At 38.2% G+C, this 27,381-nt stretch overlaps 1 long non-coding RNA gene across 2 annotated transcripts in view; it reads left to right on the forward strand.

Moving 5' to 3' along the window:
* LOC149790177 (uncharacterized) overlaps nucleotides 1–24,864 on the forward strand; it is a 164,124-nt gene extending 139,260 nt beyond the window's left edge. The window contains exons 4-5 of one of the 2 annotated variants that reach the window (XR_016423801.1): nucleotides 21,315–21,404; nucleotides 24,674–24,864. This is a non-coding gene — a long non-coding RNA (uncharacterized LOC149790177). Of the gene's footprint in view, nucleotides 1–20,849; nucleotides 21,018–21,314; nucleotides 21,405–24,673 lie in introns of those variants that run through there. The other variant, XR_016423804.1, reaches the window with a different exon arrangement.
* The last annotated feature ends 2,517 nt before the right edge of the window (nucleotides 24,865–27,381 follow it).

Here is a 27,381-nt window from a genome sequence, read left to right on the forward strand (position 1 = left end):
ACAAACTGGACAATTCTGAAAGCTTTGAATTTGACTTTATTTATCTGTATGGTAGAACAGAACCTGAGTTGAAAAGCTTTTAATTAAAGACCTTGATATCAAACCTAATAATAACTGCAGGAGTTATATTATGGATAATTAACCATTCTTTCAGTTTCAAACTGGGCATTTCATCCCATGGGGTTCTAAATGTAAACCAAGTGTAAATGTTATCCTAATGAACTGTAAAGACCATAGCAGCACAACAGCAGGGGACCAGATATGTCCAGATCCAGGAATAATAGACCAGTTTCAAACTGATAAAGAGCCACATAAAAATGACACATCTGCTAGAACTTATGTGATGAAGATAACTTAAACTGCATTATTATTAATCCTCCTGCTCCACATCATCATAATTGAGGTGCATCATATATGTTTTATTGTAAAACAGTTTATGCAACATAATTCAGTGAAGACCTTTACTGCCAATTTACCAGTGAACCATTTGTTTCAATGAACATATTTTATGTTGTAACAAGGAACATCATTTAAACATTATGATACACTTATCATACCTGTATATGCAATTTTAATACTAACACTTATACTTGCAATAATACTACTAATAAAAACACCTGCATTGATAATTTGATTATGCTCAATTGGACTTGTATCTAAATGATCACCAGCTGTATGAAAAGACATATATTAATATATAGATACTGGATGGAATACTAGTTACCACAATTGAATAGTCATATGATAAATGATATATTATTATTTTAAACAATTTATATTTGCAGTGAAACATAATTTTACATTATCTTCCCTTACATTTCATTTATAGAGCAGTATACTTTGCATTCATTAAATTACTGAAATGGTTAATAATACAACAACAAATACTGCAACTTCCAGAACCACAAAAATCAAAAGATATAAACAAAAACTTCCCTACATGTATCAACAGTTGTCACTTTATAGACAGAACCATGAAGATTTAGGACAGGATGTTAACAAATTAGGTATTCAAGTTAAAAAGAAAAAAATACCAAGTAAGCTTACTACCAAAAAATCAAACAATAACAGTGAATTTTAGTACATTCCCAGGAAACAGAATATATGATTTTTCTTAACTTGATCTGATACATCTTAAATATATAGAAAATGATTCATATTGTATGACTAAAATATTATGTAAACAAAAATTCCATCACTTTTTTCAGATGCAACATGCATACCCCAACCCATCCTTCTTGATCATAAAGTATACCAGTATTCCACTATAAGATGGGGAGCTGTAGTGGCTCAGTGGTTAGCTTTTTGGATCTGTGAAATAATTTAGGTTCAGATTCTACCATCGGACCAACGTGGGTTAACTACCATGGTGTGTCCTTGGGCAAGACACTATACTTAAAGTGCCTTGGCACTAAATAACTTACTTGTGTTGCTTTACCATAAAAGGCCAAACCAAACACAAAACAACAACTTTAAAATATGAGTCTTGTCACTACTAATTAAAAGAAAATCATACTGAAGAAATGTTTTTGTTAATGCAGTTTAATGGATCTAAATATCTCTTTCTTCTGCAGGAGTTTAAAATGTTAAATCAAAAAGGTCATGGTACACATTGCTTTGTTCGTACACATCAGGCTCCGCAACCCATATCCAGCTAAAATTTTCAGTGGAATCTGAATAAAAAATATTTTAATCTGGATGATAATATTCTTTCTCCATTCATATATCACACCACCAAGATTGATCCAGATAAGTTTACATTTTACTATAACACTGAGGATGAGTATGCCTCTTAACAACTGACAAATGTGGAGAGTAGTGAATGGGGACGATAGAGCGACAATGGGAATTAGCATTAAAAACACCCCTGGGACGATATAGCGACAATGGGAAATTTAACATTACTAAAACCCCTGGGACGATATAGCGACAAGGGAAATTAACATGGGAAATATATTTTGGGACTGTTGAGCGAGAATGGGAATTTAACATGGGGAATATATTTTGGGACTGTTGAGTGACACGGGGAAATGAAACAGGGTCGGGACCCTATTTTAATACGGTCCCGACCTGATGGGTCTATGGAAATGGAACAGGTGAAAATTGAAACAGGGAGGGGTCTCTATATTTTTTTAAAAAGGGGTAGGCAATGAAAGTCAAGGTCTTTTCGAGGTATTGGAGTGGCCCTGAAAAGGGCCTTTGGTTTCATCATCATCATCTTCTTTTATTTCCTCCACTTCTTCTACCAAGTTCTCACTTTTTCCATCACTTTTTTCTTCTTCTTCTCCTTCTCTGGCATCCAGTCTGTATGACCTATCGCTCTGAATTTCTCCTGTATTATGATCCAATTATTGTTGAGTTTTTCAAAGGCATCTTTTTTCTTTAAGTTCTCCTTATCGTTTCGTTCTTTATTCCACTTGTCTTTGATCTTCATGACCTCTTCCTCCGTCACTTTTCTCATAAGTTCTTCCGATTTATTAAGCTGGTCCAGGCCTTTTTTGACAAAGGACCACTCTGTCCATTCCATTACGTCTTCCAAAAAGCACCTTACTTCTAGCACATTATCCATGGCTTCTTTCAAGTGACCAATCTTTACATACTCTGGATCTGTAAAGCCTCTTAGTCTTTTTACTTCTTCTTCTATCATCTCTTTCACCAGATCCATAGCTAATTTCATGTTTGTCACTTGCCTTCTGACAAAATCCCTGGTAACTTCATGCTTCCATTCACGTTCAATCCTTTCCACTACATAGGCTCCATCCACCATCCAATACCAAATGTCCTTCAACTGGTTAAACAATTCTGTTACAGCTACCATCTTCCTTGTCTTTATTCCTTAGAATGGTGCGAACGACGAACACTGTGGGTTCTTATACGAAAAGCGCGGACGTGAAGGAAACATCCCCTTAAACCCAAAATTACCTAAATCATCACTTAAAACGCGCGGACGTGATGGAAAACATCCCCTACTTTTCTCTTCTCATATTATCTACTATTCACATACGCGAAGCAGCAATAAACAAACTCAGAACTACTATCCACACAAACTTACTTGATCACTTACGAAACCCAATAATCTACTATCCACACAAACGTACCTGAGCGCTTACAAACACAAACACATACACTCACACTAGGAAAAAAGAGTCAGTGTTTATATTCACACTACTCTACATACACACATTGGCAAATGGATTACTATATATTTTCTACAGTAATGGGTAGCCCTGAAAAGGGCTGTTTGTTTTGAACTCCAGGGCACCTGGTTAATGGTTGCACCTCCCCGGCCTAGCACCGCAAACGCATCTCCTACTCCAATCACCTTTCACTATTTTTGCTGGGAGTGCAGATGCGGAATGAGTGGATTCAGAATCCCAATCTTCTGTCTCTGGGATTCTGAAATTTTCTTGTGTCTGTGGTACAGACATTCCTCTCTTTTTCCTCCTCTTCTTTTGTTATTCTCTCCTCTTCTTTTTTCTTCTCTCCTCCTCTTTCATCCTTTCTTCTTTCACTATAGCCTCTGCTGCCAGCTCATTCAGTATTAGCCTGGCATATTCCAGGTGCACATGAAGTTCAAGCAGTTTCGTTAGCCTTCTGCTCATTTTGTAGTGTTGATCAATCAACAAGGGTAGCTAGACTGCCTAGCGGTTTTCAATTTATACTAAAAGCGCGGATGTGAAGGAAAACATCCCCATAAAACCCAAAATGTATAATACCTAGATCATAACCAAACAACGCGCGGACCTAAAAGAAACACTCACTCACTTTATACTACCCATCACTATTCTAAAAAAAGTTCATTAAACAAATAATATACTATCCACATACGCAAAACAGTCAAATCAAACCCAAAATCTACTATCCACTCACGTCAAACAGCAAAGAAACATTATCGTAATCTACTATCCACACAAACATACTTGAGCGCTTACAATCACCCACACACATAAACAGATACAATCACACCAGAAGAGAGTGAGTGTTTATATTCACACTACTCTACATACACACATCGGCAAATCGATTGTTATTTCTTTTCTAGAGATTGGGGTAGCCCTGAAAAGGGCTGTTTTTTTTTTGCTTGCGTGAAATTGAAGCTAGGGCGATCTTTTATATTCTAAGAATGCGACGTCCTCTGACGATAGGCCTTCTGACGATAGGTCTGCTTCTTCGGAAAGAGAAGAAGAACTCTTTGGTATCGATATGACAGTCGACAAAGCCTCTGTCAGGTTCAGGTTGCTGCTGCTGATGTTGTTGTTGTTGTTGTTGTTGCTGTTGCTGATATCTCTGCTGTTTCTTAAGTCTGTACTTTTCTGTCCATTCTTCTTTCTCCTTGTTAATTTCTTCTCTGAAGAGCTCTTTTATCAGGTCTTCAGTGACTTTTAACATTTTCACGTTCTCTAACTCTTCAGGCTTCGGTATCAGACTGTGCCTGACCCTATGCAAATTCACGTAGGCTTCGTTTAGCTTAGCTAGTTTGGAGCACCTCTTCATAGGAGGATGAGTCGACAGTGAATGTTTAGACTGGAAACTACCCCGTTTCTTGAAGTCAAAGCGCGGACGTGAAGGAAAACATCCCTATACGGTTTTCGAGCCGGAACGTTCAATGAGTGACATGAGAGGGATAGTTAGAAGTCAAAGAGCATGAATCAAGATTCCTATAGCCAAACAAAAGACAAAGGCATTTTTTTCAAAACACAACATTTTTTATTCAAAATCTCATAACACTAACAAACAACTATAACATTTTTAACAATAATCAAACAATGCAACATCAAACATTTTTTTCTTCAAATTACAAACATTTTTTCCAACTCATACATTATTTTGGACAGGGCTGACAACGTTGTGAATGAAATTGTGATTTTCACTGCTGGAAGTCATTGGGTCATTGATGGACACTACGTTTCCTAGCTTGAGACAAAAGATAAGCATAATGGTCACAAAACCATCGATCTACTTTCACATCGTTTCTAGAAGAAGAACGAAGATCAAAATGAGTTACTAAATGTTCTAAAGAATAGCCCAGACTGCGATGATGCAGAAAATACACACAATATTGTCCACACACCAAGGAATCTGTGCCTTGTAATTTCACATTATTGAATCGAGTGGTCTGAGCATTTCTTCTGATAAAGCCAATGATATCGTCTTCCAAAGGAGGCAATCCATACAAATCGAAATATTCCACACATCCTTCTTGAGGAAAGTAGGCGGCTACCCAGTGGGTTCCTGGGAGATGACTGTCGTCCGTGTTGATGACATAAGCTTGATGGTCTTGAGGTTTGCGATGAGAGAGTTCATCTTTAGCACAGACGACAGGATTCCAAGAAGCAGTGTACGAACTGTGGTTGAAAAGATAATAAAGTTCCCAGGTATCCAGTTGTGTGTTTTTCTTCTTCTTCACAGGTAATGATAAGTGATCAACTCGATCCTGACTTTTTGCTTGAAAATGTCTGACAAGTAAAAGGCGTTTAGCTCAGACTTCTTATTCTGGTCAAAGAGAGATTCGATGCGACGGCACTCCAGAGACGTTAATGGAGGAGAAGAATGTTTATCCAAGCCTTTATACCACTCGTTCAACACGAATTCTATCTCGATGAAACCCCAAGCTTTGTCCAGATATTCGTCCAATTTTTCTTCTTGACTCAACATCAGACATTTGTCGTGTTGAATTTGACTGGAAAGATCGTTGTGACATCCATAGCACTCTTCCTTGATCAATTATTTCATTATATCTGCCAGGAATGTAGCAAAACAGAAGACTAAATGGGCTTCTTGTTCTGGCCATCTTGACTCCATCATGATAACTTCTTCGTCTTTGTCTTGGGATTCTTCTTCCACGGTCTCCTCACATTCCATGTCCAAAGTTTCTCTACTAGGTAAAGAGGGATAACATTCTTCCATAGCTTCTAATAATCTAGAATGACCTCTCTTAAACTGTTGATTTCTAAGGTATTGTCAAATTCTGCATACAGGAGGACGTTCACTATGTCAGGTAGAAGATTAGTAAACTGAAGTTCCACACGAATCTGGCCGGATTTTATAGGGTGGAAATGTCCCTCGTCGCTGCCTTGGTCTGGAGTGAAATCAAACGCCTACAAACCGTAGCCTGCTGTATAATCCTCGTACGATATGCCGTGACTGGTGTTGGTTCCTAACTGTCCAGTGGCTTCGTACAGGGACAAGTACGACCTCAAGTAATTCCTGTTACCAAACTTGGGCTCAAACGCCGGGTACACAGTGTCTTGCCATCGCGACTGACTTCGATCTTGGTTACGTTGTAATGATGAAACAGGAAAGGATTTTCGTTGTGGACTCCGTTGAAGGCTGAATTCTTGACGATACCAAGGATCAAACGCTTGGGTAACTGGCCTTGGAACAGATGATCTTCGATCATGGATCGCTGTCCAGCAGGAATAGTGAACGTTTTAACTTCCACGTGTCTGATCGGATACCTGGCGGTCGTTCTGCTCAACGTTTGACTGATATCGTTATTGATCCAGAGAAATCTAACACACTGATTGACTTTTTTCACTTTCCTCTTGTGAATTTCTTGGCACAAAAGTTCTACAGTTACCCATTGAGATTTCACTCTGGCAAGTCCCTGCCAAACTTCCTTGTAAATCTTCTCTTGCAGTTCTTTAGGTAATGATTCAATATCATTTTTGAAATGAAGTTTAAATACTGGTCTCGGTGATGTCCAACATTTGACTCCTAGCCAATCTGGTTTCTTCTTCAACGACATGGTAAGTTACTTCAATGTCTCGGTCCCACTAAGGGTAAGTAATGACAATTCGGTGACCATCGGGCATGTTCCAGGTAGGCCGAATCTTGTGGTTCCCAGTAGTGAAGTGACACACCGCAACTGAACCACTTGACTTTATCCCCTTCGCCCAAGTAGAAAAATCCGACTCTGGCTAATTCTTCGGGGGTCGGTCCTCCCAGATACTTAGGCCATTTTCCTTTGACCGATTGAAGACGATTTTCAAAGTCGCAGTATTCCGACAAACGCACAGGAAATGAATATTCGTCTTTTACAGGTTCGTTTCGATGAGGGAAGGGTGACATGGACAGGAGTTTGCTCAGGGCTGGATGACATCCGTGGGGGGGGGGGGTAAACGTGAAGGTGAACATCCACATCGACCATGAAACCCAATAAAGTGTCAACGATGACCAGGGACATCGATTTTGCATCCTTCAGGTTCAACACGCACTGTATCACTTTCCATGATAGGGGCAGTGAGAACAAAGTTCCCATGATGCTTTACGGCATCGCTAAGATCACAGCGTACAACATCGTTTCCATCGCAAGGCACACAATCGCATTCTACTTTAGAGTCCCCAATACCTGAATTGTACCTGTCTGAACTTGTTTTGTGTTTCTCTGAAAGTATTCATCTTGTTCGCTTGCTCTTGGTAGTCACAATGAACTATCGATCTTGACCATAGCCCCTTTTTATACTAGGCGCAATGCAGTCTCAAGCTTGTACATCGTTCCTTTTTTATGTCGTTTTGGAAGGAACCGTCTCTAAGGTGGCATCATAATTGTACCGTAGTATAATGGGTGGAAAGGCCATAGAAATGTAAGGACAGTGCGGAGACCATCGAGTATGTTCCATAATAGCTGAATCTTTATAGATGCATAGATCCATTCGTAACTTCAGTCCGCAAGCGAAACACTGTACTTCGTATCCCAATCCAGACTCAGGTCCCAAGTAGACAAATCCTGTTCTAGCTAAAACATGCGAAGAAGTTAATCCTTCCCTATTCGTAGGCCATTTTTGAAACGTGTCCAATCCACGGGCACAATCACAATAGTCAGGTAAGAAGACTGTAAAATGGTAGGGTTTGAACTTGGAGTTCTCATTGGGTTTCTCACTCGATTCTTGTTGTGGCGAAGTCATCCTTCTGGTGAGTGACTATCCACTTACAACCAATGTTTTATACCAACGTGTCCATACGGTAAGGTGAAATGATTGTGAAGTCGCACTCGCTTCTGGTACACGATTTGATAGACTTTTTCCAAGGGTCGACTGACGATGTGATGAGTGGGTAAACGTGCAATCTTGATGAGATGATAGGTGGTCACTTTAAAGTGTTCATCTTCTCCAGACTGCAAGGCTTCTTTCAATACGCCAAAGTTGACCACTTGACTGGTACGATGATTCAGAGTCAATCCTTTCACCTTGCCCTCCGTGTGCACTTCTCATTGTTTGTCCCGGTATTGGTAGCCGTAATTTTTAGGACCGCCACTCGCGAAACTTAGATTCTTGTTGTCGGGGTGCTCGTCTGTCCAGGCTCCTAAACGGTCTCCTTCGATGTCAGGGTGCTGTTGACTCGGGTGATCGATGTAAATGCAACTGTCCGTGTCAAAGAACAGGACGCGTTCCCCTAACAGTTCTAAAGCTTCGTACAATATTAAGCGAGCATGAACTGTCACGAAAACCGCAATGATGACATTTCCAAAAGGGTCGTCTTGTACAAAGTCCAGATCTTCTTCGTAATTCACTAAGATCAAATTTTCGCGAACGACGTCCACGTGTTTCATAAATTTGGTTTTGTCGTGAATCATCTGGAAGTAGCGGGAAGGGTCTGTCAAATACTCCGTCTCGGGTAAACACGGACGTTGTGCCATTTTGCCCTACAAGCAATTTAACATCACTTTGGCAAACGATCGCCTGCCTTCGTTTTTCTCGATGTGATCTAAAGAGATGCCTTCTTGTGCCCAGTATTTCACTTTCAATGTCTTTTGGTCTTCGGGAGTGTGACTCCAGGACGGATAGCCGCTGGCTTCTGCTTTAGTTTCTAAAAGGCATCCACGTAGTCTGCAAAAACGTCTTTCTGCGTGGGGTCACCCTTGTGGTATTGTTGTGTCTTGGGAAAGTGACAAATTTCGTACACTTCTAACAGTTGGTATCCCATGTCCAGAGCTTTGAACAATTCTACGCTAACCCACGTCCCCGTCAAGGCGCGTTCTTCCTGACTGTGCTGACAAGGCTGGTATTGGCTGCACGTTTCGGCACAAGTACGGCACAAGGGAATAATCAGTTTGCCATTGTCAATGGTGAGGTAACACGGGATGGTACAAGTCGGTGGGAGGGAAAACTTTGCACTTGATCAAGCCTTCGTATTGTTGAATGTGGTTCAGGTCGATGTGTTCCTTTAACAATTGCGGGTGCCCTGCAGGAAAACGACACTGTTTGCATACGTAGGGATACAGCGAACACACGTCCAAGTATTTGATTTCTTCTCCTTTATCTTCGTCGGCTTGGTAACGCAAACATGTGGCATTGGTCCTTCCTCCGTACAAACTATCCCTTGGGTTCAGGGGGTCCATGAACTGGTAACTTTCCACGAGGCGTTTAAACTCGGGATCGGTTTTCAAACGGTGATTGTACTCGTGTTCCCACATTTCCACCACTTGGTATCCTTCCTGTTCTAACTTTAGGCGTCGTTGAAAAGTAGCCTGGTACAAGTCTTCCATGGTTCGTTGTAAAAACTGATTTTTAGTGCCGCGGTCAGGGTAACACGGGACATCCGTGAAATAAGCAACCGTTAAACTCGTACACGATCTTGGGGTTTTCTAAGTCCCAGCCATCGACCGAATGCGTTCCTATGGTTTTTTCACCCCCTCCGTTGCGGGCATGCTGAATCCATTTGTCTTCCTTGTCGCACAAGTAATGTAACCAGCGTAAGGCTTTGACCGAGTATTGACGTTTGACATAGTTGGTCGTTTGAGGACTGATAACAGCCACGGTGTTTTCAGGCATGAATCGTTGCCGGTACACTAAGGAACACGCTTTGGCAATGGTGCAAGCTTCTTTCAAAGGATCGACCCCTCCGTGTTCCATGAACAGTTCTCGAAATTTTCCACAGCATCGACGTAAAATGTCCACGTCGGAACGACAATATTTAGCATTTCTTCCTGAAAGTCGAAAGGGTCTGAGGTGTGAGCCTGGTACCAAGAGTAGAAAGCTTCTCGTTGTTCGGTAAGCATGTTGTCGGGGTCGTAATAGTGAGCCTCAGGCAAATGGGGTAGAACGGCATGTTGATTGGCTTCCGTATTGAAAAAGTGAGGAAAATAATCTTCAGCCATTTCTGTCATTCCAAACGGTTTAGGCATTCGACTCAAAGGCATGGCCAAGTAACTCATTGAACCTTTAAACTGTACTTGTCCCACTTGTATGCAAATAATTTTGGCTCCGTTCAAAGTGACTTTAGGACGTTCAGTGCCATGTTCCGTATAGTATCTGAGAAGAAACTGTCCATCGTATCCGGAGAAATTGTGAGCCATCACCGTGGCATGACGATGACAATCTCGGTAACGTTCGATGTCCTCTTGGCTCCACGTCTGGTCGATGGGGTCTAAGACCCATCGGGTGAAATCGGCTAGCGTGTTCAGTCCTCGAAAGGTTTTTTCACGTACTCCAGGAACCTTGTTACACTGAGGGCAATGACTGAAGATAGGTTCTTGAATGTACTTCTCACACGCTCTATGAGCCACACAGAAATTGGGAATGTGAATGCCGGTCTCTTGCATGCATTCGAAATCGAAAAAGATGAAATTGCCTTTCTTCTTGTGACCGTCCTCTTTCTCTGGTTGGATTTGGTATTTTTGCACGTAGCATTGATGTTCCAAGTCCACGATGTGGTGACAAATGTGACATTTTTTCTTTCCTGAACATATGTGTTCCTTGACACTATTGGTACGTATGCCTTGTCCACACGCGGGGCACAATCTCAGGAGTTGACAAGCGCATTTCTTCTGTGAACCTTGCGTCTTCAAATGTTGTTGGTAACAGGCTGGACTAACAAAAGTGCGCAGAAAAGTAGAGCAATGCACTCGTTCTTCTCCTTCGCTTTGACAGGGTGGAGAGGCCAAACATGCTGAGCATTTCGATCCACAATGTTTGTGTTGCTCTCGATTATTATAACCATAGTTACATTTCTCACAGTAATAACCGTATCCCAGGAATGCGGTGATCCTGGTAATGGTGTCGAAATAGTCATCGTGATGATAGAGGTGAATGTATTTTCCATCTTTAAAGTCTTGGCCTCGAAACAACAGAGGCCCACGCACATCTTGAGGGTGCACTTTCAAGGTGTAGCCTGGAGCTAAGACATCTTCCAATGTTTGCATTTCAGGAATGCTACAGGGTGTGTCTTTGGACAGACCAGATTGTTGTAACAGGAGTTCTGCTTCACTTCGTTGTTTGGCTCGGTCCGATTTTTGAATAGTTTTCAAGGCTCTTTTCCATTCTGCCGTGTCGTTCTTGTTGGCATAGGACCTATTGTGGTGAGACGGACCGTCTCACCACAATAGCCCTTGCTAAACACAGCTGGTCATGAGGGTTGTGAATTTGGACGAGGCTACGCTTAATGCTGCGAAGGTCGTTCACCAATAGCATCTTTTTGCGTTGTCCGGTCCCTTGAGGAGGAGAGACGTGGGTCATAAACAGTGTGGCTTTTCCGTCGGTGATGTCAAACTGGTCATTGGATCGTTGTACGTGTTGAATTTTGTCCATGACTTTGGAATGGGTCAATTCTGCAGGGCTACTAAACTCGATCCAAACAGGGAATTTCAAGCCGTCGTGTTGTATGGAAGGTCTCAAGTGATCGTCTTCTTTGGCACGACATTGTCGCTTGAGTGTGGTGAGCAAAGAATCCCACATCTCGGTGATAAACCCTTCTGCCTTCTCTAACGGTACGTCGGACTTGAAATTTTTAAACTTCACCCTGTACGTGTAGGCCGTGGTTCAAATTTTCTAGAGGAGCGCTTTTCTGTCTCTCGAATGGAATAATATTTTTCAGGGATGACTAAGGGTGGTGAACTTTGTTTAGAGGAAGACTCTCTGGGCTTGAATTCTGGTTCACTCATGTCCTGTTCAAAATCACTAGCATGAATTTGTGCCAAGAATTCAGCTCTGGTACGAGGAGATAGATCACGTTTCTGCCTCTTACTTTGTTCTTCTTTCTTCTCAAATGAATTGGATCGTTTCATCTTGAAAGCAAAAAGTCAAATGACTAAAGTTTAAACACCATGGGCTACTTTATAGTCATGGCAGACCAGCGTATATAAAGGGTATGTGTCTTGTCCTTTCACTATTCATTTCACTCTCAAACCGAGTAGAACGATGGAAGAGACTACCCAGATCGAACGTTTCATCAGAGCTTTGCGAGGGGTCATTAGAAAATTTTCTTCAGACCAGTCGCCGGACTACTCTCCTTCCTTGCGAGATAAAAGTCAAGATACTTGCATTATCTGTCAGAAGAAAGGGCATTGGTCTTCAGAGTGTCCAGACCTGTCAAAAAAGCAAAACAGGGTCGAAAAGAGACAAAAGTCAAGATACCTGTTATCATTGTCAAGAAAAAAGACATTGGTCTCCAGATTGCCCTAAGAAACAAGAGGAGCCAGAAGAAGAAAGGGATTATGGAGAGGAAGAAGAAGAGAAAGAAAGTAGACAGGTGAAGAAAAAGAAACAGGTGAAGAAAAGAAGAAGGGAAGAAAGCGAGGAGGAAGAAGAGGAAAAGACTGTGACGGTGAAAAAATTGAAAAAACAGAGAGAGTAAACAAAGAGACAGAAGAAGTCTTATGAACTTTTTAAAGTGATTTGTTGTGAATTGTGAATTGGATTGCAAATATTTATAAAAGAAAAAATTAGGTATAGAAAGGTAAGTGTCTTTGGGTTTTGATTTTAAAATAAGAACCTACACTCACGCACTCATACACAGACACGTACTTTAGGGGTAAAATGTTTTTTTTTTTAGTTTTTGGCAATTGAAAGTCTGTTTTCGATAGACGTGGGTGGCCCTGAAAAGGGTCTTTTTTGGTGTAAGGGGTGAGTTTAAACAATCAACTTTAACTGCCTTAAACCTTTGCCACGCCCAAGGCCTACTTCTGGACTGCGTACTGTTGATGATGATGTTGATGATTTGGTTGAAATCACTAAGGGTGGTACGGTAGGCTTAGTCACAGGGTTGGAGTGTTTGGCTCGGGAAGGTCGTATTCTCTTTGGTCGTAATGAAGAAGTCTGATACATTTGTTTCAGACTTCTTAACTCCGCTAAAATGTCTAACAGTACCGTGACCGTTTGATTTTGACACCCTTGTTTCTTTGCTGCTGCTACTTCTTCTTGTTGTTTTTTTCTTACCTCTTCTTCTTCTTGCTGCTGTTGCTATAGGATAAAACCTTGTTCCGCTTCCTTTTGCTGTTGTACAAATTTCTCCAATTCTTCTTTCTGTCTCTGTCTAAAATTCTCCACGTGCGGTAATGAAGGTGACAAAGGTTCCGGAACAAATTCTTGCGAGGTAAGAAAATCCACAAAATCCCAATTCACCTCCTTCTGAAAGTAAGTCCGGGTTCCCTTGGGTAGTCTCCACTGTCGGTGCACCCCAATTTATCGTTTTCTGAGTTTCCGTCATGTTGAAAAACTGTCGCATAGATTGACTGCGCACAGGCGCTAGCGAAACTATATAGACTACGTGACGTCACAGACTGCTCTCTTCGGATTGGACGTGGGCTGACTGAATTTTGTAACGCGTGTTTCGATTGGTGAACGAACTCAATCCGTTTCAATCCTTCCACTCCCTATAAATAAGTGCAGTACACTGCATTCCCTCACCTGTTACTCGGCGCCTCAACATGTGGACCGATGTACAATCTTCCACGCTTGTATCATCCATGATGTTCCGGACGGACATACCAATGTATGTCCGATCCAACTGGACAGTTGTCCATAGGACAGACACCAGCCTATGGATACGTAGGATCTATGTGGAGAGGCAAGGATGCGTCAAAAGAGTCCTAATCTATGGTCCTACAGTTAGACGAAGTTTAAGAAGAAGAAGATGTCGAAGATGCCCTTTATGTTAACATACCTTAATATTAACATAAAACCAAAGGCCCTTTTCAGGGCCACTCCATTATCTCGAAAAGACCTTGACTTTCATTGCCTACCCCTTTTTAATTTTTTTTTTTTAAAAAAATAATAGAGACCCCTCCCTGTTTCAATTTTCGCCTGTTCCATTTCCATAGACCCATCAGGTCGGGACCGTATTAAAATAGGGTCCCGACCCTGGTCCATTTTCCTGTGTCGTACAACAGTCCCAAAATATTTTTCCCATGTTAATTTCCCTTGTCGCTATATCGTCCCAGGGGTTTTCGTAATGTTAAATTTCCCATTGTCGCTATATCGTCCCAGGGGTGTTTTTAATGCTAATTCCCATTGTCGTTATATCGTCCCCATTCACTACTGTGGAGAGAATGGAGTCCAACTTAACTTTGATTTCTTTTCAACCATAACACAAGATGATCATTTATTATGAAAAAACCTGAATAAAGTTGGAGTTCATAACCATGACAGTCTTGATATAATATAAATTCATTATATTATTGTTGTGTTGAGGTATAGTTCTGTATATTACAATCTCACACAAGATCAGGGTATATTTTAGTACCATACAGTTAATTCAGGATTGTATTAATACCTATTCTGGTGAATCAAAATTGAATAAGATTTACTATTTTGGAACCAGTTGCAATAAAGTTTGCTACACAAGAGAAAATATGATTTTACTGTAATATCTAAAATGTAAAATCTCCAAACAGAATACTTGCTTGACTTTACACTTCAACTATATCATAATATTTATTTGAAATGAATTTATACAAATGGCATTAAATTGGGTTTCAGGCTGGTAATGACAACGGTCACACTGACTTAGACCCAGGGTGGGCAACCATGTCACCAATTACCACAAGTGGCAAATTGGCTATGTAGGTTTGGCTCAGTTGTGGCATGGTATTATGTTTTTCACTTCTCATTCACCACACCTGTGGCTACATTGAACAATAGTTTGCCCACCTCAGACTTAGACAACTAGTAAATTATGAAAGAAAAAAGTCATTAAATTATGCTTTTCTGGATTGCTAGATAATAAAATATTGTTGACTTGAAGTTAGAATATTGTCAGTGAAGATAACACTCACAGTGACTTTGACATTTTGAGCTTTTTGTGAAGACATTGGAATTATGTATATGAAGTGCTAGATTAAGTGTGTGTGTGTGTGTGATTTGGATTTGTTACATTACAAAAAAATGAAATGCATTTTTACAAAATTACTAGTTTTAAAAAAACTCAATCAAATCATGGATTAAGTAATTATTAAATTGTATTGCAAAGATCAAATCAGCATGGATAACACTCACAATGACTTGGGTATTCTATATCCCAAAGAATATTTTTGGATCTATACTGTATAAGAAATTGAATCATTTATTGCAGCATAAGAAAAATATCTCAGGCATGGAATTAGAGTCTTAAATACAAAAATCAGTACATACAAAATAAACGTGTTGGTATGTGAAGACAACACTCACTTGACAATATAGCCAAGTTCTTATACCAAATGATATAACTATATGTAGTTTGCTTGTAAAATAAGTTAGGAATGAATATTAATTATATAATTTAGAATAGAGAAAAGCACATTCAATTTTCCATTAGTAAATATTTTGTGCTTAAATAAAATCTTAAACAAAAATGTACAAGTCCAAAATATAGTTCTACAATGTAAGAAATAGCACTTGTTGTTTTTGTTTTAGTGCTATGTCTTACTACCCAAATAACGTCCATGTGTATGTGTTCCAATGTCGATTGACATCGGAATGAGTAGTCCAAGTTTCAGGAATATCTCACACACTTGGCAACCTATATCGACACTCTTCCACTAATTTATGTGTAAGTAATATACTTACAGTGCTGTCTTTATCCTGGTGGAGTGAAAATATGACACTAGCAAATGGACACATTTTCATGTTCCATTGACATACATTTGAATTTTTTGCAATACAACGGTAGTCGAGATACGCCAAAGTATGTTTAAGTAGGTTCATGTGGGGGATATGTTTCTTGAATGAAACGAAACATTGCTTACAGTTCCAATAGGCAAAACATATTTTTATTTGTTTCATTAAAGAATAATGTTTCAGCTTAACCCGATTTTGGCATTCCTGACTTTCATCGCTTTCCAGCCAACTGAAATGTAGGCCAACAAAACTTGAAAACAGGTCCGGTTCTTTTGTGAGAATTCGAATTTATTAGAGAAAAGACATCAGGGTAAGTAAAGTCTGACAAAACATTATAACTTTACTTTGTAGAAATGCATTGTTATTTGTTACCAGTTGTGTGTGCTATTTCTGAAAATTTGACTTTCATTACACTGTTAGTCGACATCAAAACGCTCCACATAGCACCCTTCGTTGCGCAGTAAGACCCATCAGCCCCACCAACAAAAATATTGTGTGATGTGTCTTATGTTATCGGACTAGTCCAAAATATTGCTTAAAGTTCCTAAACTATATACAGAACAGTAAAAAACAACTTAAAGAAAATAAATAAGTTTTAAAAAAGCTCATAGTAATTGCAGTATTAGTTAGAAAGCTGCTGAGCTCTCTTCATACATGCAGACCACAACACCTTATATACTTATGATATATTGCATAAAACCCCCAGCTTGTTAGAACCTTTAAACAAACATGGGACTTAGTATCGCAAAAGTACATTTAGTAAATCTGCACAATAATTATATTAAACAAAATTACCAACTTAATAGTTTACACATTAGTACCTAATGAGTATATAGCGAAGAAGAAAAAAAGTTGATTTCTCGTGGTACATGCCATGTTTACTGCTGTTGCTCATAGCAAGGGTTCGAAACCTGTGTTAAGCTATGCACTTTTACAGTATCATCGAGATACAACACATGACAAGATTAGTCAGCATGTGTTTGTATCAAATGAAATAAAACAGAGAAAATCAAAACTTAAACAGTGACATACAGAAACTTAATATTCGTATAAACACATTGAGTATATATTGTAAAGTCTGAAATGGAGTATATATTGTAAAGTCTGAAATGGTTAATTAAAAATAGTTATTAGTTAAATTATCAAGGATGCCAGTTACTAGCTTTGATACTCCGTTTTTGTTAACTGAAAACATGTAGACTCAAGCCACATCTATAATGATAATTTCTGGCACTTTCAAGGCTGATATAGCCCTTTAATTAAAACCTGCAAAAATTTTTGACAATTTTATCTGCACACATTGCTGTACATTTTATACACATCTGACTTGCCAGTATTTCTCCCAGCCATTGAGCTACCAATGGCAGAGGAGATCTTTTTGCGAAAAAATATTTCCAGATCAAATCCTGTTTGGTGACTTGTAAATCGACGTGGAATAGCACAACCCTAGCACAAATATTACAACCTTTACTTCGTGGAGACATTGAGGCTATGACATTGTAGCTACTCAACCTTCTGTCCTATGACCATTTTGAATTTTGCGCTAGATATGGCTATTACCAAATACCGGTGTCTAAACAGTATATAGGTGTTTTCTGGAAAGATTTGCATGCAGTAAGATTGCACATCAGATCCACAATATTTCCATCAATATCAACACAGATTGGGGGGGGGGGGCATTGAAATTGTTTCTACATATTTAAATAGGTTTTCAATGAATTGTTGCTTTTTGTTTTTATTAGCAGGTATTTATACATTTATAAAATGAGTGTCCTCTATCACAATTTGTATCAATCTTCCTGCAAAAAAGTTTCCCTTGTTTCTTTGCTCCCAAGTTACTCCCATTTTATTCTTGATAAAAGTAGCTACCCCTCCCCTTACATCTCCTTATAATCATTCACAATTATAACCCCATTTAATTTTTCCTCACATAAAGTTATTAGTTCTTTAGTCAACTTATTTTGTGTTTCTTGTATGAAAATCATACCATTATTTGTCTTGTTGATTAGTTTAATTATTTTTTCCCTATTTATTCAGTTTAAATTTGCTGAGGCTATATGGACGTTTTTTATATCCATTTTCGCCTCTCCACCAGGCTGTCGCATTTTTGGTTATACATTAAGTATTATTGGTTTTAATTTAGAATTGAAAAATCACCTAGGGGATCAAATAGTAAATTATTAGTCAACATGTAGACCCACTCCATGACCTTCTTGAATCTCTAACCCAGAAATTCCGATTAACTATGCATCTTTTAGAATCATACAATACATTATATAAAATATGGTAATGTATACCTTAAAACAATACTGCATTTTAATCCAAGTTTCCAATTTTGCAAGAAGTTGTCCCGCGCATACAAAATCGTCTGCTACCCAATATGTAAACTTGTCGCTAGAACATAAATTCTCAAAAAATTCCCCAGCGTTTAGTCTGTTTCTAAATTCTTTAGTAATTTTCCCCCATCAACAAGACGTAAACACATTGCATCCTATTTCATTGTTGTTTCTCTTCCACATAATAGCTTATTTTTTATAAAATGTTAAACTTTACTAATCTTTTTACAAGATCACTTTAGTTTGCAAAAATATATCTTGTCATTTATTGGCATTCTACATTGAATTTTGTAAAACTAGCTATAAACCTGACCTAATTACTCAACTTAAGTGCTGACATAAACAGTCTACAATAAATGTATTTCATTTCTATAGCTCGATGGATACAAATTACATCTTTTCAAAGCTGTGCACAGAATAGGCCGACATATCACGAGTCAGGAAAACATGGGGGTGGTATCCCCTGTGTCCAAAATTAATATCATTTTGAATAGAATATTCTAGTGACAATTGCCTCTTTTCAAATGGTAAGCATTGCTTTATTTTATTTTCGTCAATCTGTCAAATTCGGTATGAATTTTGCTTTAATATTTGAGATGGAAACCTTAAGTGCATAGAAATGTCAGACAGCATTGTACATCATGGATGGTGTCCAACATACTTTTATGATCAGAAAACAAAATCCCATTGTTTTAGTTATGGCCACTGATTTTAAAAATATTCATCCAAGCCAAATATAATAACAATAATAATGAGGACTTTGCATAGCGCCTAAACCTTAGAAGCTCTAAGCGCTTTGCAACATTAGACAACATAAAAACATACACAATGATATGATTACAAAAACAAACACCATAAAATTAGAAAACATAAAAAAAAACATGCTGAGAATATTTAAGGTAGTTAACATTATTAAGTCTTTAAGTTTGTTTTTGCAGTCGGAATAAGTAGTTTTGAGAGCACTCTTGAATGGGACCACTGCGTTTTTGTGTCTAAATTCAGTGGGCAATTCATACCACGTTGCTGGGCCCTGGCATGCAAAAGAATGCTGTTCATATGACTTTGTTTTCATAGTGAGAATAATGAGTATACGATTGTCGGAAGAGGAACGTAAGTATCTTGCTGGTGTGTACACATAGGTGGGGTCGGATAGGTATGTTGGACTAGAGTCTGTAAGTGAAACGTAGCACAGAGAACAAATTTTGTGTTTGATTCTGGATCGGATGGAACGCCAGTGTAGGGTACAGAGCAGCGGGGAGGTGTGCTCTGATTGTGGTACTCTAAGTATGATACAAGCAGCTATGTTTTGAACTTTTTGAAGTCTCTGCAGTAGATATTAAGATGAACCAGACAGAATTGAGTTACCATAGTCCAGTCTTGAACGTACTAATGAACACACAAGTGTTTTAGTGGCATCATCTGAAAGATATCTGCGAATAGAGCTGATGCGTCTCAGCTCAAGATATGCAGCCTTGCATATGTTCATGACATGTTGGCGCAATGTGACAGTACTGTCCAGAGTAACACCTAGGTTTTGTACTGAATGTGTGAATTTAATGTTGGTGTTGCTGATATTTATTATGTGAGGTAAAGGATGTGAATGAGAAAGTCTTTGTGTTGTGATCAGAATGGCCTCAGTTTTATCATCATTCATCTGCAGCTTGCTAAAAGTCATCCATGATTTCACATCAGAAATGCACATCTCCACACCTTGGATGGTAGCATCAACTTCAGTTGGGTATCTAGATTTGTATATTTGGGTGTCATCAGTGTACAATTGGTGAGACACTGGATGATGATCTATGACACTTGAGAGCAGCTGAGTGTATAGAATGTAGAGATCAGTTCCAAGAACAGACCCCTGTGGAACACCATAACATAGATCAACTGGGCTTGAGTGAAATTTATTTCCAGACACAATTTGTATCATGTGGCAAGGGCGATATACAGATTGTACATTGCAAAAAATACTGTTTAAATTCAGACAAGATACAAGCTGGGATCGAACAACCTTTTCTAAGATTTTTTATATGAATTGGAGATTAGAAACCGGGCAGTAGTTCTTTAAATCGTTATGGTGTAATGTTTGTTTCTTCAGCAGAGGTTTTACAATGGGAGTTTTGAAAAATTATGAGAATTATGCTGATGAGAGAGAGCTATTAATAACATCAGTTAGTGAAGGCAATACTGGATCTAAGCACTCAAGCAGCAGTAATGTTGGAATTGGATCAAGTTCACATGACTTTGGTGCACTCTAGGAGGATTACTTTAGAATGCATTTATTCGTGGTGAGACACTAAATACATGACTTGATACTTGTGTTTAGCATTAATTGGAAAGCTGAAGATTAGTAATCTCTTGACATACATATCTTAATTGTACCATTTAATTTACAAAATTCAATGGAATTTGCATTGGTAAAATGTGTATCACAAGAAACGTCATTATGAATCAGAGATAAATCATATCTGTGTTTTGTCTGGAGCTTGACTAAGTTATTGCACTTTTCTGTACACTACTTTGTCTTTTATCCAGGATTATTCACTGCATTCGAATGCATTTCATGGTGAAAATTCACCAGCTGGATTTAAAAGTGGTGAATATTGCTAGCGATTGTTCTGCAAATCCTGTATATGACAAGAAGTCAGTGTGTGTATTCAAGGACTCATACAGTATTTACAAGTTCTCATTGATATTTCAGATGAAAATGAAGAACTGAAAAAAGATGAAAATCTCAAGTGGAAACCTTTCTGGTCAGCCATCTCATCCAAAACCTCCTGAAACGGAGAGTATTTTGCAGACTCCATGATTTCCTCTTATCCTGCTGGTATGTTCTATTTAGTTTATCTGGTCTCTTTTTATCAATTGCTTTTATACCATGCCACAGTTGGAAATTCCTTATCAAAAGTATGTATAAATTTCATCATTTTTCTGTCTGTTTAATAAGATGTGTTTAAGAGTACTTACATACTCATGATGATGTATATATGAGATTAGATGTTTTGTTAAAAAAGAATACATTTTGTGATATATTGTATCACTGCCTTATATACAGTGGTCATTGCAACCAGTATGCATTTTGTTTACATGCGAAAAAATCCAGTCTGATTTCTTTGTTTCTTTTTTTACTGCAATTAAGGACTAGTGATTATTTTTATACATTTAGCTGCATCCAGAAGGACAACACCATCACCATCCCCATCCACTCTGGAGTGGAGAATATACAGATTTCTCTCTGCCAGTTCCTCTGCAAGTAGTAAGTATTGAGGATGGAAAAAATGTACATTATATAATAATGAAACAAATACTACAGGTGTTGACTTTTATATAATCTCTTATTTCATTTACAGCTCTCTAAATACAAGTAAGTCAATTATACACTGTATTCATGAATTTAATTCTCATCTAATGTAGCAGAACTGTTTTATGTTTGACAAAATGTTGGGTAATTTGTGGCAGTACACTAAAAACACATTTTGTAGCATTTAAAAATGCTTATGTTCAATGCACGTAAAACACATTGGTTTATTGTCACTTCAATTGATAAGTCTTGTCATCTTGTAGACATTTTGAATGTTAGTGTTCAATGCTAAGGTCATATACATTGAGTCAACATCACAATTTGTTTGGAAAATGGAAGATTATGACATGAAAGCACAAGCTCTTGTAGCTTAGATAATGTTATTTCAGAACATTGTGAGATGTTAATTAATTAAATTATAGGTCATAAAACATGCTGTTCAAGACTTACACTGGACAACAAATTTTTACAAAAGTCATGTTACTGAAATAAAATTAGTCAATTCTTATCAATTTTTATGTGCTGAACACGAATATGACAGTCAAATTGCAAAATTGGCTCTAGTTTTTTTGTAATCTGCAAGAAATTAATGTTTACATAACGAAATGCATTCCAATAGTAAAAGGTCAACTGTAATAGCCTACCTATAAAAAATCAAGTCATTGACTACATCTTAGATTTCTTCGCCTGTCTCTTGTACAGCTGTTCGGGAGCATCTCTGAGGAGTGTCCAGCAGTAGTCAGCCAGCATTGTAGTGGACCATTTTCCCTGGTATCTTTGTTCCATTGTTGCGATATCTTGATGAAAACGTTCGCCGTGTTCATCACTAACAATACCACAGTTGCTAGGAAAGAAATCCAAATGGGAATGAAGGAAGTGAATCTTTAGAGACATATTGCAGCCAAGTTTCTTATACTTCATCAACATGTCTTCTACTAGTTCCTTATAGTTTTCTGCCCTAACATTTCCGAGGAAGTTTGTAGAAACTAGGCGAAAAGCATTCCATGCTTGTTTCGCGTCACCTTCCAGCAAGTTGTTGAACCGGTCATCTTTGAAAAGCTCTCGAATCTGAGGACCCACAAAAACTCCCTCTTTAATCTTTGCTTCGCTGAGTCGAGGGAATTTTTCATGCAGGTATCGGAATGCTGGCAAAGTCCGGTCAATGGCTTTCACGAAGTTCTTCATCAAACCTAGTTTGATGTGAAGGGGTGGTAGCAAGATTTTCTGAGCCTCAACCAGAGCTGGGTGTTGGATATTCTTCTCTCCAATGGCTACATTCTGCCTGTGAGTCCATTCCTTCCTCATGTAGTGCATTTCCATTGCTCGGCTATCCCACTCGCATAAGAAACACATGTATTTTGTATATCCTTGCTGCAGTCCCATTAAAAGGGCAACTACCTTCAAATCACCACAGAGGTGCCAGCTGTACTTGTTATACTCAATGGAATTCAGTAGCTGCCTTAAGTTATCGTATGTCTCTTTCATGTGGACAGCATACGCTACTGGAATAGATGGAAGAATGTTTCCATTGTGCAAAAGCACAGCCTTGAGACTCAGTTTCAAAGAGTCCACAAATAGTCTCCATTCTTGTGGGTCATGAGTGATTTTTAAAGCATTCATGAGGCCCTCAATATCGGAACAGAATATCAGATTACTTTCCTTTCTGAAGAAAGGCTCCAATTGCTGGTGGCGCTTTCGATATGCAGTAATTGTGACATCTTCTTCTAGAAGATTCCATTGTTGGAGTCTTGATCCTAGCAATTCTGCCTTGTTCTTTGATAAGTCCAAATCACGAATCAGGTCATTTAGTTCTTCCTGTGTTATTCTGTGTGGGGTTGATGATGCACCACAGTGAAAATCTGGATCACTGCATGCTGATGGACCAGGAGAAGAACAGGTCGACTCACCTTTGTCTTCGTCAGATGAATCAAGAGAATATTCTGCTGGAGGTTCTGGAATAGGAAGTCCCTCACCATGTGGAACTGGTCTCAATGCAGACGGAATGTTTGGGTAGACTATTCTCGACTTCTTTCGCTTCGTTATTCCGCCGGAAAGAGGAGGAACCAAGCAGAAGTAACAGTCATTTAGGTGGTTGCTTGGCTCTCTCCACACCATTGGGACTGCAAACGGCATTGATGACCTTTTGCAATTCAACCACTGTGAAAGCTGTGTTGTACATGTAGCACAGCATATATGCGGAGCCCAAGGCTTGTCTTGGTCACCAACCTTGCATCCGAAGTAAAGATGATATGCCTTCTTCACTTGAGAATTGATACTTTTCTTCTGGTTGGCAAATGTCACTTCCCCACAAATATAGCAAAAATTGTCCGCGGTATTAACACACTTTCGAGGCATTACTGTTCTTTATTGTACGTAAATGGATAAAATAATAAGTTTTATGTAACAGTAGCTTGAACTGTCTCGCACAACGTCTAAAATATTTTAAATGCTGAACCTATCTGATTGGGCTTTATATAGTACACTGCTTACGTCAGCTTCAGCAGCCGCCTGGCATTAGTATAATAGGCCTACACATGTATAGTACACTGCTGACGTCAATTTACTTCAGCAGCCGCATGGCATTAGTATTGCATTGCATCAGAAAATGATGCAATCAACTGTGGATGATGTGAGCATGATGGTATTATGCAATGTTACATCATTATTCCGGATGTTGCTGCAGTCCTACTGGAGAAATTTACACAGTGAAACATAGAAAATGAGGTATATGAATATCTTCAAAACGAGAGCCAATACAAATTTTTCACGGTTATATTCGTGTTCGGCACACCAAAATACTACAGATTAGGGCATTTTCAAGTCAGTAATGATTTCACTGTTGACCAGTGTTATTTGTGCAAATAAACAATGAATTGTTTTTCATTGATGTGTCGACTGTTCATCATTCCATTGTTTTTTTTTTCTTTTTTTTTTCCTTTCTTATGTATACCATTGTCTTCTGTAAGTCAGACGCCTAGACCATCTACATTGAATGCAGACTTTACAGACACCAGCAGTGAAACAACATATCCAGGGAATAAAAAAAATAAAGGATTATAGGAAAAAGTTTCATTTATTTTCAAAGAAACTGTACAAAAACCATGTATTTCATTCCATAAATATTTTTCACTGTTAAACCCATGTTCACTGTACAGATCTTTATAAGGAGTTTATAATAATGATCTTGATCTTTCAAAACTAATTTCATCACAAATCTCTTACAGATTTCCAGTTCAATGTACTTATGAAACTGGACACAAATATTGAGAATTTGTTGGAACAGCTGGCCCTCCTAGTTCATACACAAGGCCCAGACACAGAATATAAAGAAGAAATTCTTGCAATGCCATGTGATTCAGTGGAGGAACTAGACGGCCTTTGCCAGAGGTTGGAGGAGAATCGCAAACTCTCCAAGAAGATGGTAAATTGGGGCCTTATTTTCTATTTTAAAAAAAACTGTTATAACTTTTATTTGCTATTATGAACCTCAATATGCATTATGCAAGTTCTGCGGCGCCGGTATAATTATTTTTGGGGGTGGGGTGAACATGTAGTGGTCAGCTGTTTTGTCTTACGAATGTAGGCCAAAACATGTTTAGAGATAAACATGTAACAGGTATTTTACTACATATACACTATTACATATTTTGTGGCTATTTTAATTCAATCATTGAGTGAATGTCATTTATGAAGTTAATAGATTCACGATGGTTAATTTGGTTTATAATTGCTGTTAGCACATTGTGTTGCATAGTTAATATTATCAAATTATTTTCAAGTTAGAGAAAATAAATTTGCTTGCAAAACCATGGCAAAAAATAACTATATACAAGCATATTTTGTCACATTGATCATGAAATACTACTACTAATAATAATATCAAAATCAAAAAATAGTAATATTATTATTATTATTATTTTCAGATATGCTACTTGAGCTCCCTTGGCATGTTTACAACTGGGGATAGTGTATGCAGGATGATAAAAAAGCTTAAAACAAAAAGACTGGCCAGAGTATAGTCCAAAGGGACGTAAAGTGAAAAAAACATTTCAAGAGCTTGTGATATGTCAGGTTTTGATAAGTAAGTATGGCTTGATTTAAATTGTATTTTTCTTGTGACTTGCCAGAGATTTTTAAATGAATTGATAAAGTAACTTGAGACCACATTTCAAAGTACATGTTTTAAAAATATTCCATTGATTATTGCTGGCATTTAGAAAAATGCAATGCATCCTTTGTTGTGAAACTTATTTTAAAACATTGTATTACTCTTGCTGAAGCCTGCTTGAAAAATAATGGCAAAGCAAAGGCAAATGGAATGGAAGAGACCATATCAGAGACCCTCAAATATGCACCCAACCAACGCAGAATGATAAAAAACAAGGTAATCCGAATGAATCTTATTTCATCAATATTGGATGCAAATTCGTCTTTTAAAGCATAGTATTTCCAAAGCGGATGCATTTCTAAACTGATAACAAAATCAGCTTATCCTATTGCCCAAGACTGTCATAGCTAGAGTACAGCTAACTACAATATACATATATCTTGTCTGATCGGACAAGTGCCTCCATTTGGAATTTTGATTCACATGAAATATTTGGATGAAATAAATTATCTTTGCGCAAATTGATTGCACCATCCACTTGCCAGAAATGACAAGTAAGTGCAAAGTTATCTTGTATCTTGGCTTAACGATATTAAGGGAAGCACAAGTGCAGGGAAGAAAATTTCATACATTTTTATAATGCTGATTAACATGACTTCTGCATATGTAAGTAGTGCTGAGATGATATGACTTTATTTAAGCATTACAATTTTGTTTTAATTTGCAGGTGCCTGAGCAGAAGAAGTAATAGATAAACTTTACAGTGGAGTTGGAGACTGATTCTGATTCATAATCTTAATTAAATCTAGAAAATAAACATTAAAGTCATATTAAAATATCTATTGTATTGTTTCCTTCTTTCATTTTTCTCTTAAAAACAAATGTCTGAACCTTTAGTCTGTAAATTCAGTGGATTCCTTATCAGCCCATCTACTTTTACCTTACACCATGCTACTTTAAAAAAAATTAATTATCCCCATTGGAGTAGGTCCCCCCAACCCCCCACCCTACTTTGTCAACGTACCTGCCACATTTAAATCGAATGGAAGGCCCTGCTGTAAAGCCTGTTAGTAAAACTACCCAACAAGAGGATTCTTGCTACCAGTATGGAATATGTGTTTCCGAAACGCATCCAGCTTTCATCATATTTGCATATAGGTTTTATATGTTGTGAATATGTTGTAGGAAGATTTTTAATAACATTATACAACATTCTTATTTCAACATGTAACTGTTAGCTCTGTTACACCAGCAGCAGAGGAGGCGAACAGACCGACCCTTGGGAGCGTCCAAAAACCGAAATAAGGCTTCTAACTAAAAATATTTCGAGCTGAACATTTGCTTGAAATAAATGATTGTCTAAACAAATTGAGGATTCTCCGGTTAATTAGACCATTTATTTTCGTAAGTTGCTTTCCTGATCTGAAAACTCGTGAATTTAAAATTACTGTTACAAAAAACGAACCAACTTGAGGTCATGCCTCCTCTGCCGCTGTATTAATTAAATCATTATGTTATAATAAAATGGTACACCCATAATCTTACACTGCAAGAATAGCACGAGAACGATTAGAAGCAATCAAAAAATTTCTTCCTGTTAAAGATTCATTTAGAAAAAACCTACAAGCGCAGCAACAATCACAAGTTGAGTACGAAGAAGACACTAAAAAACTATTTAAACCCGTCACTATAGCTACTGAAAAAGCTGCAGCGGCTGTTGAACAAAACTATATGGGGAGATATTGAGGATGACGAGAAGAGGAAAAAAGTTATTTTTCCAGTATTAGAAAAAACTGCAGCGCAGACTGAAAAAATAGCAAGAAG

This window comes from Sinohyriopsis cumingii, chromosome 10 (assembly GCF_028554795.1).
Source record: "Sinohyriopsis cumingii isolate HCF-2022 chromosome 10, ASM2855479v2, whole genome shotgun sequence".
In the NCBI taxonomy this organism is placed as follows: domain Eukaryota; kingdom Metazoa; phylum Mollusca; class Bivalvia; order Unionida; family Unionidae; genus Sinohyriopsis; species Sinohyriopsis cumingii.